Source organism: Thamnophis elegans, chromosome 9 (genome assembly GCF_009769535.1).
Source record: "Thamnophis elegans isolate rThaEle1 chromosome 9, rThaEle1.pri, whole genome shotgun sequence".
NCBI lineage: Eukaryota > Metazoa > Chordata > Lepidosauria > Squamata > Colubridae > Thamnophis > Thamnophis elegans.
In genome coordinates, this window is record NC_045549.1 from 23,066,105 (window position 1) to 23,080,118 (window position 14,014).

General features: G+C 38.5%; 1 protein-coding gene across 1 annotated transcript in view; it reads left to right on the top strand.

Annotated features, from left to right (window-relative positions):
- The first annotated feature begins 2,837 nt into the window (after nucleotides 1–2,837).
- TET2 (tet methylcytosine dioxygenase 2) overlaps nucleotides 2,838–14,014 on the top strand; it is an 81,728-nt gene continuing 70,551 nt past the window's right edge. Inside the window, exon 1 of the mRNA XM_032224171.1 lies at nucleotides 2,838–3,119. The gene's annotated coding sequence lies outside the window, so the exon portion shown is untranslated. The remainder of the gene's footprint in view (nucleotides 3,120–14,014) is intronic.

Consider the following 14,014-nt stretch of genomic DNA (forward strand, 5'->3'; position numbering starts at 1 on the left):
AAGATAGAAGATAGAAGAAGACCAAGACATATGGGTGACTGGGTGATATTGGGTCAGTTGCTTCTTTCTCAGACTGGGAAGAAGTTCCAATATCTTAGGGGATGTCACAAAGAAGAGGGAGTCAAGCTATTCTCCAAAGCACCTGAGGATAGAACAAGAAGCAATGGGTGGAAACTAATCAAGGAGAGAAGCAACTTAGAACTAAGGAGAAATTTCCTGACAGTTAGAACAATTAATCAGTGGGACAGCTTGCCTCCAGAAGTTGTGAATGCCCCAACACTGGAAGTCTTTAAGAAGATGTTGGATAACCATTTGTCTGAAGTGGTATAGGGTTTCCTGGCTAAGCAAGGAGTTGGAATAGAACAGCTCCAAGGTCCCTTCCAACTCCTATTCTATTCTATTCATAAATAAAGCATTTGCCTCCCAGCTTGCCCTGGATTATGTTAATAGATTATAGTATATAATCTTTAGTGAAGAAACCTCATCCTGGAGTGAATTGATTCAGGATGATGATAATAATCAATTGTGCTGTCAAATTGTAATCCTATACATTTCATTGAATTGCAGCATATGCAGCCTTTTGAAAATAAAACCTGAACAATAAAGCTGAATTTTAAACCTAGCTTTACTAAAGCCTGTGAAAAACATAACAATGGCAGATTCAGACACAAAATAATTTGTACACTTTTACAAGGATGTTCTATCATTATCTTCCTAATCATACAATATATGCAGTGGCCTAAATTGTCCTAGGAAATTGCAAGCCATGTTAATTTCAAGGGTTTTTTTTTTTTTAATAAATCAGGATGTCTTAGTAGACCGCAGCCCTGGCCAGCTTTGTCTGTGACTGGAAACTAAGGAAGGTTACACCTGATTAATGTTTGCAGGGAAGACTGTGTGGAACTCATTGAGCTCTAGATCAGGGGTGTCAAACTCACAGCCCATGAGCCGGATGCATCATGCACTGGCTACCCCCACCCCCATTTTCGCAAAGGGGGGAGAATGCCATGTGACATGTGCCCCATGACAACAATGTGTCATTGCAAGTTTGACACGGTGCTCTAGATTAGCCTGGCAAGTTAAAAAATAATAATAAACCTAGTACTATATTATTGCCAATAAATTTGTATTGATTTATTCCTGAGGTCACCAGGATTCAAACTGTTGCTGAAACACAGAATAGAGGAAATTCTGCATCTCATAGCAACCACTTTTTGAAAAATCTATAAGCACATAACATTACTATAGGACAACATGTTGTGGTTATTGTTAGGACTGCTGCTAGGCAGTGAATGTTTACACTTTTCTATTTATGTCAGTCAAACATAAATCCCAGAGTTCATTAAAACTTACTCCTAGAAATATGAAGTTGTATAGCTTGGAACAACTTTTATAGATTTGGCTTTTTAACTGACCATATCCAAATGTTAGTTGAAGAATAGGCACTTTCCAGAAATTTTCATCTTTGCAAAAGATTGTGTGACTGTCCAAAATGGGAAGAATACAGTGTTGTCAATTTTCCATTCTGCATCTCATAAAATAGTAGTTATTCCTAGTTACAATGTTGATCTCCATGATTTTGTTTCAATGCTACTAGGTCTATACAAAGTTATCAACTGTTATAGTTGAAAGATTTTTATACCATACCACTTTTCTGCTCAGGTTTGATAGACAATAAAAAAGCAAACCATAGAAGCATTCTAATATTAAAACACTGGAACTTTTTATGGATCATTTGGACCGAAATCTATGACTTCATTTTCTTTATCTTTTTAAAAGTTGTAATCGACTGTATGTTACGGCTAAGAAATTGTTAATAATAACTTGCAGTTCTAAACAAGGACCGCTGGCAACAGGATCCCCAAACGCTTTATAGCCCTTTTGCCAGCTTGTCATTCTCTGCACCGACTTGTACTTTCTGCTCAATGAAAGATAATAGTTAAGCGTCTCCCCCCCGACCCCGCCCCCATCTATTTTTCCGGGTTTTATAATATTAAATCCGCCAAAATGCATTCATGCGGGGTTTCCGATGAAACTGTGTTGGAAAGAAAGTTTTGCGAGGGGGTATCCTTTCCATGCAGGGGTAGTGGGGGCGGAGGAGAGGGAGGGGAATGTATAGAGATTAGGGAAGTGGCACAAAAGGACGCGCGTGCCATTCAACCGGGCGCAGCTAAGTCACAAGGAACTACGCTAAGCGAGACCTCGTCAACTTCGGGGAAGTTCCGAGGCAACCTTTGAAAAGGACCCCCAGTTCTCCCGGAGATTCTCGCCACCAATGAGCGCCGAGTATGGAAATTGAGGGGCGGGGCTTGCGAGTGGGATGACGCTCGGCAGCGAGCCATTGTGAAAGCTTCCTTCGGCTTAAAGGGAGCGAGGATGCGTGTTCCACCCACCCACCCCGCGCACCCCTCCCGTCCACCAGGAAACAACATCTGTTAGGAATGACAGCTCCTTGTTTTGAGCCCTTTGTTTGCAAGTGTCTCCCGTTGCTGAAGGCTCACCCAGCACTCGTTGTCGGGGGACGGTCTCCTCTCTGGCCGCATCTCCCTTTCCCAAGCTATTTCTCCTCCCCTAAACTTTGCAAACTCCGCAGCTTTAAGGCAACCTACACACAGAGAGAGACAGACACACACACACACTCAACAACACTAGAGAATCTACTGTGCACCCTAACCCTGGACGGGACAAGTGTGTGAAATAATCCCCATCCCCATAAAAAGATTTCCCGGGAAATAGTTCTTGGATTTCTCTGGGCAAGCCCATCAGAAAGGGCTCTCCCCCCCCCCTGCCCTCCCCAAAGGGGACAGTAGCGGGGGCCGGCCTTTCGCCCGCCCCGGAGCCGGGAGACGCGGCGGATCGTCCCCTTCCACCTCTCCCCCTCCTCTCCCCGGTGGGTCTTTGGAACTCGTTCGCATGGCAGTCACGTCCGGCAGTGGGAGCGTCGCTGGGGCTTCATCGAGTGATGAGAGAACAGACGTCAAAACGGCCTTATGAATATTGATGCGGAGGCAAGGCTGCTTTCGTAAAGGAGCAGAAGGAAGCAAGATGGCTGCCCTTTAGGATTGGATCGACAGATTGCTTTGGCTGGAGTCGGCGAGGCGGAGGGACTGTCGAAGGAGGTCAGAACCCTTCCCGCGTCCTTTCTTTCTCTCCCTCCTTCTTCCTTTCTCTTTCCCTCTCCCTCATTCACCCTGCCTTCTCCTGCCTTTCCCTTCTCTGCGTTCTCCGTCGAGCTTTGTGGCATGACTTAAAGACTGTTTTTTCTTGGAGGGGAGGGGAGAAATGGGGGAAGCCCCCCACTCAACTCTCCGAGCCTGCAGTACTAAGTACAAAGGTGGTGGTGGGGCGACGAGAGAAGGGAAAATTATAGGTGTCAAATCGGAACATGGCTGTCAAGTAGGGTTTTTTAAAGCGAAGGTTTAAAAGAGGTTCCTCGCTCGCTCGCGCGTTTCTCTTCCCCCTTTTTCTCTCCGCGTCGCCGTCGCCTGGAGAACTTTGCTATTGAGCTCCTGCGACCCCGGAGGGGTGGCTGGTTATTCCCGTCCGTTTCCAGCGAAGTCACGCTTGTCATTTTGAGAAAGTTCCTGCTTTTATTTAAGTTGCGCTTCTCCTCCCTTTCTTTCTGCCTTCTCTCCCTTCCTCCGCCCTTTAAATATATGCTTCCCGTTCACACACGTGCGGACCTCTCCATCGCTTTGGCTTTATTCTGGAAAGCGTTTCCTAAGTGGGGGTGTGTGGGAGCACTTTGGATGGGAGCTTAAAAGAAACCGGGGAGGGGACGACGACGGGACGAGGGCACAGAAATCAATGGCTGGGTGAGCTGGACAAAACTTTTCAGCATTTGTCGTGTTTTTTTTTCTTTTTAAAAGTGGCGGGTGGGCGAACTCTGTTTAGAGAAGTCTCTTGAGCTTTCCGTTTGCTGGGGCAGAAAGCGGGTGGGCTGGGCGAATTTAATATTATTATTTGGTTAATCTTTGGTGAGATTATTATTATTATTATTATTATTATTATTATTATTATTATTATTATTATTATTATTATTATTATTATTATATATGCAAGCGTTTCTCCTGGGTTTGTATTTTTCATGACTGCACCTTCATTTTGGTTTACCAGTGAGTGACAAGCAGACACAAAGACAGGCGCAATGCAAGTGGGGGGGTGGCCGAAGGGAAGAAAAGAGAGAGATTTGTGGAGTTTTGAGGACTAGATAGAAGGTCAGCGCGCTTGAAGACACTGAGGTGCCATCCGAGGAGAGAAGAGAATTGGAAAGAATTGGAAACATTAAGGTCGTTCCCCCTTCCCCCATTGAACAGTATCGTCCCCATTATCTATATTATGGCTATTATATTTTGTCATAATAACTGCTGGCCTGTTTTCCGCGTGGGCTCCAGAAAAACACAGAAACACGCATCCCTCAAAAATGATGGCCCCGTGACAAGCTCATAAATAATATTGGCAAGGAATGCTCCATTCAAAATGCTTCATTTTAGCACGGGGGAAAAAGAAAAAGAAATCCCAGCCACCTCTTCAGTGATACTTTGGATGTGTAATGGAAGCCTTTATAACATTGTTTCCAATCGAGCTAAGTTTTCCCCAAAGCTAATTTATGTGCAGGTCAGCTTTGTGAAGAGAAGGGGAAAAAATGTGGATTCAGCTCTCTATCATGGGTACAGTATTCTTTCTGTGACTGTTTATGGGGGTTGGAGATAAGGAAGGAAGGGAGCTGAGCCGAGGCTTACAGACACATTCACTCTTAATGATCTCATTTGGAGTGTTTCCTCCCTCCCCTCCCACAGTGAGCATATGCAGATGCAAAAGCTGATACTACAACATGGCAAGTGATGTAAGAGAGAGATTTGCTTCATATTTTTTAAAATGGAGACAAATCTCTCCATTTAGAGAAAGGCAGGGCTGTTGTTTGTCAGCTAATGAGGCCATTGTATTTGCATTTTAATAGCCAGCTAACATTGGAAAGGGGGTGGGAAGACAGAATAGTGGGTAGCTTGTAAATTCATTTGCTTAATTGAATGTGTATTTTGTGATGGCACGCTCAGTGAAGAAGGGGACATTACAGGGCTTATTTGTTAAACAAATTCAGCAGATAGATGTTAATGGTCAAGGATCACAAAAAGTCTCAGTTATAGGGGGTGATAAAAAGCATAGACATTCACCTTACCAGATATCCCCCCCAAAACATTGCATGCTGCCAGCCACCTTTCCCAATTTTGCCATCCTTCTTGAAGTTAACAAGCTGCAGACTTTTTAGAGTGCATCCTGAATGGCTGAGATAAAATCGCTTGGGCTGTTTCAGTTACAGTACACTTGGCCATTATTCTGTGAACTTAAGAATTAGCATTTCCCCTTCTTTCTCAAAACTGGCAATAGAAGTTGCTAGATTTATTGAAATATGTCAATTATAGATAGGTGTCAAGACTTTTATTTTGAAGAAAGCTATTGATGGCCCCTTGGTACACCTAGCTTCTTTATCCATGACTGAATTGATCATAAGGCTGTTAAATGTATGTACCAAGCTTTTATGAAACTTAACTATTAAAATCTTTAAATATTTGGATCTTGAATGCTTCTGCCCACATACTGTCGTTTTTAGTTAGAAAGTCCAGCACAAGATCATACTTGAAAACTCAGTATATACACAATAATCCTGTGCGTTACAATATAGTTCATGTCCTCAATTACTGTTGTAGATTTCACATTCATGGATGCATAGAGATATGTCTGGATAGTAGTACCAATACACATGTAGTAAAATAAGTAACTAATTACTTTCTGCTCACCATGTTCTCTGCTTTAACCTAAAGTTAAACTAACGGGAACCTACGTCCAATCTGAGATCTCAGGTTAATGGGGTTCAGGCAGAACATGCTCATCAATTCTTAGTTGCTTTTTCATGCTTATTTCCTCCCAAGCTTCCTCTAAATGTTCCTCGTGTTTCTTTTGAGGTTTAGCGCAATTGGTGGTTGTTTTCCATTGATTGACAGAATTAGAAGAGCCTCTGTAATCTTAAGAGAATGTTATTTTTTCTTAATTTGGAGATAACTTTTTGTTGCCTTTCCGCCAAAGCAAATAATTGATGGCATCCTTGAAAACTTCCCCTCCCTCAAACACTTCTAATTTTCAATTAGCACCTTGGGACTATCTACATGGCCCTTGGCTGTTCAGAAATAGAGAGATGTGTTCCATCTGAAATGGTTGAGTCTAGTGTTCCTGAAGTTCCAAACAATATGAAAAGTAGTTATAAGCCTCAATACAGTTAGTGTATAGAGTAAATATCAAATATATTTCCTGCTTATCACAGAATGCCATTGAAAGCATTTCTTTAGAGGAAAGGGCTTTATCATGGTATGAAGCATCTCACAGAGCTTTTGAGGATATTTAATTTACAATATGTTTTACAGGGGGAGAAAGTATGTGTGTTGGGGGAAGGAAGGAATGTATTACTTCTTTGAAAATATTAATATTTTTTCAGTAGGTAGGTTAAAAATAGTGATCTTTTTTCACCAAGCATAAGATAACTGCACTGTTTTTCTTCAAGAACAAAATGAAACTACGCATTAGTGACTTGATCTTCTGGCCACAAATGTTGCATTTCATGAACTATTATTGTGAACAATAATTTTAACATTGGTAATAATGACATAAGCATATTCTAGCTGCAGTCAGTGAGGCTTTCTTTTGAATTTTTATCTAACCTGAAGCTGACACCATCCAAATTAATTGGAAAAGTGAACATTCAGAATATCTATACAACATGGTTTTGCCAAATAAATGTGCTTTGGGCTTACTGATATTATTCACTCACGCAATCACCTACTCACTCACTCATTCATTCATTCACTTCTATTAGATTTATAGCCCACATATTGTTCAGGAAATCTTCCATTTTCTTCACAGCAACAACAATCCCATGAGGTAAACTCAAGTGTAAATGACTGACTCAAAGTCATGCAATGAGCTGCAGGGAGTCGGATCTCCCTAGTTCTTGTCCAACACCTTAACTCCTACCCTGTAATAGCTTTATTGTTGTTGTCAAAAACATTTTTACCACTAAGATTCCATTGAAAACAATGATTACACATTGCATTAAAAAGTCCTCTTAAAATTCTCATCTTATTCAGTTGTGTGTTCTATTGAATAAAATGAATGCTTCAAACTGCACAAACTGTACAACTTGATTAAAGTTTATCTTTACCGCATATCTAGCTTTTAATTTCTGACCACAGTCCTTTTCTACTTTATAATTACAGAGTCTTCATGAGGTTGCTTTATTCAGAATTACTTCTGAAAGTCTGAGTAATTGTTGTGTTGGCATAAATACTGTAGAAGAAATATAAACTTAATAGGTGCCTGCTTGAAATTCAAATAGGCATAAGAAGTTGTTGAAATTAATGTTGGCAAAAGGTTTTATACCAAATATTATTGCTCTTATTTTATGGAGAATTTTCATACGGCAACCATATTCAGAATTCAGCAAGAACAGCTTTGCAAACTTATTCTTTTGCAAACAAATCTCTATATGCAATTAATGCAGAGGTGGGTTGCTCCCGGTTCGGCCCAGATTGACTGAACCAGTAGTGGCGGCAGTGGGAGGCTTCACCTACCCGCCCGGACACTTCTGTGCATGCGCGAGCACAAGTGAACCAGTAGTACCGGGATTTGAAACCCACCTCTGAATTAATAGATATGTTGACTGGCCTGTTCCTTATGGTTTAGCTATTATTAATTATTTTACTTTCTTTAAACTCTGAAAAATAACCCAAGAACATAAAGATATCAAACCACACATGTTTTATAGTTGTGATGATCTTGTAATAATCTTGGACAGATGAGCTTAAGCTTTATTAAGTATTTTTTAATCCATTACGCCCATGAAAATTCCAATCCCGGCAAGACCATAGAGATTCTTGATATTTATTTCATGTATATTTTATTTTTCTGCTAAAAATCTATGTTCAAGTATGTTACATTCTTAACCTTCATGTTACATCCAAATGTGGAATACATAGGTGGGAATGGGCCCTGGAATTGGAAAATTATATTACTCCATGAAAGTAAGTATATTGAAGAGTTGTGGTGGCATAGTGATTAGAATGCAGTATTGTAGGCTAACTCTGCCCCCACTGCCAGGAGTTTGATCCTGAGCGTCTCAAGGTTGACTCAGCTTTCCATCCTTCACAGGTTGGTAAAATGGGGACCCAGATTGTTGGGGGCATTATGCTGACTCTGTAAACTGTTTAAAGAGGGATGTAAAGCACTTTGAAGTGGCATATAAGTCTAAGTGCTATTGCCATACCAACTGCTATATTACCCCTACCATTAAATATACACCATTATATTGAACAATATATCACTACTTTCAAATCTTGTTGAAATTGAGTGACAAAATGCTGTAAATTGCTCAAAACTAACTGCCAAATATTCTTTGGCCTATCAAAAATTAGTAGTAATGTTTTTGTGAGTGAAGATAGCCTAGTTTTACTATATCTGTAATTACTCTAGATGACCTCACTCAGCTGCTACAGCTTCAGCAATTTTCCCCCCAGGATTTCTATTGTTATAGCATAGCTTTCTCACTTTAATATGGGCTATTACTGGCCAATTCTAAGTTACAGCATTTCCATCTGTATATTTACATAATCATAGAAAGGGTCATAGAGGCCCTGAAGGCCATCCCTCTGGTTAATTCAAAAATCCCAATTAAAGCTTTACAATAGATGGCTGTCCAACTTCAGTTTAAATGCACCCGGTGAAATGAATGCTTCTTTTCCAGGTGGCATGTTCAGCTGTCTGACTTTTATGTTATTAGGAAGGTTTTCATCTCATCGAAGTGTAATTTTATTTCCTATATAAAATTATATTCCTTGTACTCCAGTCTGGGATAATAGAGAATAATTTATGACCATCTGTGTATTCTCTTTAATATATTTGAATAGTGCTATCATGTCTCTACTCTGTGTCTTTCTCTTGGTTTTTAAAATACTTTTGAGTCATTTTAGGTGGTCAGTTTTAAAAAGACTTGATAAACTATCTAAGAAACATGAGGTTATGGTCACAAATTAATTTGTCTTAGAAGATAAAATTATTGATTTATTTCTGTTTCCTGATTGCTGCAAAGGCATTTTGCCAATTCTTAGTGCTGTGACATCATTCAAAAAGGCAATTTGCTTGACATGCTGCTTCTGAAACGCAGTGGGATGCATTATGAATCATAAAAAATTGACTGCAGTCTGAATCAGAAATACAATAATCATATGACTAGATAGAAACTAAAAAGGATTTTTGCACATGTATATCTACTGTTTCTAAGACTGGCAGGTAACAGCACATATACAGTATTTTACTTGACCTATAGAAACTTAGTTCAGATTTTTTTAATGGTGCTGATATTACTGATTCTATGTTGTGTATTGTACAGAATTGAAAAGTATCTTCTCTGCATTGGAGCTCAGATGTTATTTTCCATTTCCAGAACTTATAGTAGCTGCCTGAATGATAAGCACCAGCATCTGTCAGTCCTGATCTATATTAGTTACTAAGAATTTGAAATATTAAAGGGCTATCCAATTTGATTCTTCCTTTTATACACTAATGAACCTATGAACTATGGCCTTAGGCAAACTACTTTCTATTGAGCTCCAGATTCTCTTATTATACAGAAAGCTACTTGATAATGAATTAGATCGTTAGGAATATCCAGTATAGTATTAGGTGGCTACGGTTATCTACCACTGATGGATAGAGATTTATATAAACAAGAGACTCTCCTATCCTGGTATATCAAGATATAATTTGCAAAGTTCTGCAAAACCAGAATTTTCTATTATATTAAGTTTCTTCATTACCATACACTTTTGATGAGGTAACATAAACAGTTTTCTTTTAGGTTATCTCATTGTAGTAATCCTGTAGCAGCTGAACAGTTGTGAAATAACTGAATTTGTGGTTCCACCACAAAACCACGGAGGACAAAATCGCGCTCGACGAAAGCGCACATTTGACGTCATCACAGCGCGACGAAAACATCGCGCTGTGATCGAAAAATGTAAAAATAAAGCGAAAACCTTACCCTAACCCCCCCAAACCTAACCCTAAACCTAACCCTTAACCTAACCCTAAATCTAACCCTAAATCTAACCCTAAACGTAACCCTTAACCTAACGCTAAACCTAACGCTAACCCTTAACCTAACGCTAAATGTAACCCTAACGCTCTAAACCTAACCCTAACCCTTAACCTAACCCTAACCCTAACCCTAAACCTAACCCTTACCTTTATGTGAATCGGCTTGCTTTAATTTTAATTTTATTTCAATTTTTAATTTTTTTCGTCGCGCTGTGATGACGTCAAATGCGCGCTTTCATCGAGCGCAATTTTGTCCTCCGCGGTTTTGACGGGTCATGGAATTTGTATGACATAGAGAATATGGACTATAGAACTTGATACCCAATGGATCTTCTGCACATCTTTATAGAATCACAAGACTGATGGACTCATTTACAATACTTGTAATATCTCACTGCCCATCTTTGAATGAATCTCCATTAGAAGGAAATTAAGTCTTGCTTTTCAGCAGATGGTGGCCTGAAAAGTATTAATACATTGATTAGGTGTCTTAACAGAGTGTATGCCTTTTGTGTGTCTATATTATGATTATTTCAGTAATAATACAGATGTAATGTATATTATACAGTACTTTGCCATTGGTGTAATTACAACTGAGGTAACCGTTTTCTTCATTTGCCTGAGGTATTTAAGGAAAGTATAATGTACGAGAATTGGGATATTTAGGTGATATTTAGGTCTAATACAATATATTGGAGAGGGATATTTAGGTCTAATACAGGGGTGTCAAACTTGTGTCGTCACGGCAGCGTCACATGAGCTAACAGGACTTTCCTCCCCTTCGCTAAACCAGGCAAGGGCACATGACGCAACTGACCCACGGGCCGCGAGTTTGACACCCCTGTTCTAGTATAATACATTAGAGAGTAAGTTGCCAAGCAGGCTGCAAAATATGGACGAAAGGCATTGTGGCTACAGCTATATATAATTATTCTCTTGAATGTATTCTTTTATCCCATATTGATATGGACTAGAGTAGCTTTCAGACTCTTTTTGATTGAACTTTGAAGACTTTGGTGTGAATCTTGAGCAGAAAGCATACTTTGAAATTTCATTTTTCAATGACATTAAATAAAGAGTGGTTAATAATATACAGAGTTTTGGTAGAAGTGGTAGATTAGTAATCATCCTATTTCCATGCCTATATTTTCCATGCTTTACAGGTAACTCCCAAAACATCTTATGTTGGAAGGGAACAGAACTCATTGAAAATATGTGTGTAGTCAATGGTTTAGTTGAACTGGAACGTGGAAAATATACAGGCAGCATATATGGGAAATAAATATAAATCATTTGTTATATTTTTTGTATGCTTTATTTGTATGCTGCCCTTTTCCCTGGGGGGACTCAGGGCGGCTCACAATTCAGGGGGAGGGGGGACAAACAAGTTACAAACATAAAGACAATACATCATTAAAAACGCAACAGTCATACTATTCGAGTGGGGTTGAGGTCTCTAGCCCCAGGCCTGTCGGGACAGCCAGGTTTTAAGGGCTATATGAGCCCTTCTCCAGAATTCTGAACCTGAAAACACCTGAGTGTGGAAAAGAAAAGTAGGAATCTTCAGACATTTAGTTTCACAGCGGTGGAAAAAAAAATACAGGTAACCCTCGAATTACAGTGATTCATTTAGAGACCAAAGTTACGACTGCACTGAAAAAGTGACATAACTTTCACACTCACCACCATTGCAGCATGGTCACATGATCAAAATTTGGGCACTTGGCAAGTGGCCTGTGTTTATGACAACTGCACTATCCTGGGATCATGTGATCCCTATTTGTAATCTTCCCAGCCAGCTTCCAACATGCAAAACCAATGATTCATTTAACAATTGCAATGATTAGCTCAACAGTTGTGATAAAAGAAGATTGCAAAATGGGACAAAAACTGCCTTGCTTAACAATGGAAATCTAGGCTCAGTTGTGGTTGAGTCTTGACAATCTGTAAGGAATAGTGGCTTTAAACAACAACAAAATATTCCCACGAGAAATAACCCCGGTTCATAACGAAGTTTATTGAATGCAAACATTCCCAAATAAATATAAACTCTACAGCTGAATCTGAATGTTCTTCAATTGGTGAAGTCCTACTGTAGACATCTGTTGGAACAACTTGGTGCTTGGAAAAATAAAACTTTATTCTGATTTTAATTATTGGGGAGTTGGATCTATTGAATTCAACTGCTAATTAATTACCCTGCCCATGTTTTATGCCTGACTCACAGGAGAGAGCTTTTAGTCTCACTAGATCCAAAGTTTTGCTATCATATATGTACTCAGTATAGTGTGTATACAAACACACTTTCTTTAATATAACATCAGCAAAGAAGAAACCAAAATGTTAATCAAAATTATCTACAGTATATAAGATTTTCTCTCACATGTATGTATGTAGTTCACATAAAATTTTATGCAACAATTTAAATAAAGTCTGACTTTATTTATTATAATTCCCCATATACAATCTGTGGTAATAAACAGCATGTATTTAAATTGTACATAAAGTAACATTACAGTAGGTCTTCAATCCACGGAATAACTGGCCCATAAATTTATCTTTCCACATTGACGAACTAATCTTTCGGTAAGTGAGTAAAGAATCCATTTCTATTGTCCATTAATAAATTTCCATGCAGGAGAAATACCAGAAAGAGCTCAAAAGAATATGAATGTCCAAAAATATTAAATCTCATATCAAAGTTAAAATAACACATATAATGACATTGAAATTAGCAATTTTAGCTCTTGCAAATTCATATTTTAATGAAAAAGTATTTCATCTACTCCTTTTTTGCTCAACTCAATGGTATACTGTAAGTTGAATTTTAAAAAGAATATTCATTTCCTCTTAATATAGTTCACTGGTGATTTCCAGAAGAGTTGTGATTTTTTTCTAATGTTGCTGCCTGCCATTTATTGTAGTAATTACATTTGCTTAGTATATTTTCTGTAAAAAATTTCTGTTGCTGTAGAGATTAATCTTTTGGATTGTTAAAATGAGAATGAGAATTCAGTCAGACATAGATTGAGTGGAAATTTTTAATATCTTATTCCAGACAATAAAAGAATATTGTTCAGTTAGGAAATTGGCTGGCAACTTTTTAGCTTTAAATCCATTAAATGGCTTGGGACATAGTACAAATAGTTCTTTTAAAACTCCACCCCAGATGTTGGAGGGGGAAAACTTCGGATGTTGGAGAGGAAAGATGTAGGTGCTTTCTCTTTTCTCAGTCCAGAACTTGGAAGGGTATATAAGAAAACATACCAAACTAATTTTTAAAAATCCTTTAGGCTATTTTTGTTGTTGAGTATAAACATTGCTATGTTATTCTAAACAAGAACATTTCTATGATGAAGTAAGGGCATAGGGTTGTAGCAGGTCACTTCAACAAACGATCCAAATTTGTGGTGTCAAATGTATGCAGTGAGGCAGATCACATTCCAAATATGTACACATATTTTCATAAATGAATTCATATTTAATCTATCTGTATCATACAAACATGAACCCATAATGCTGATTTAGCAACTTGCATAAATCACTTTAACTGTATAATTGTCCAAAGAAAATGAACTTGCATCAATATTAGCACATTCTAAACTATTCTCCCATCATTTCTTTGGGCTGGAGAGATAGTATGCCTTAGTTAGAGGTTTTATATTTCCATCTTCACAAACTGCTACTATATCAATCTACATATCCCCAAACAAAAGTACAGTGAAAATAAAAGGAAATTACCCACAAGGTTACTTCTGTGAGATTAGATTGAGGGTAATAAAAGAGCAATAATCAAACAGCATCTTTAATTTTTAATTTTAAACTCTCAAAATAAATTCCAGGCTTTTGTTTCAAACGATAATTTTGACTC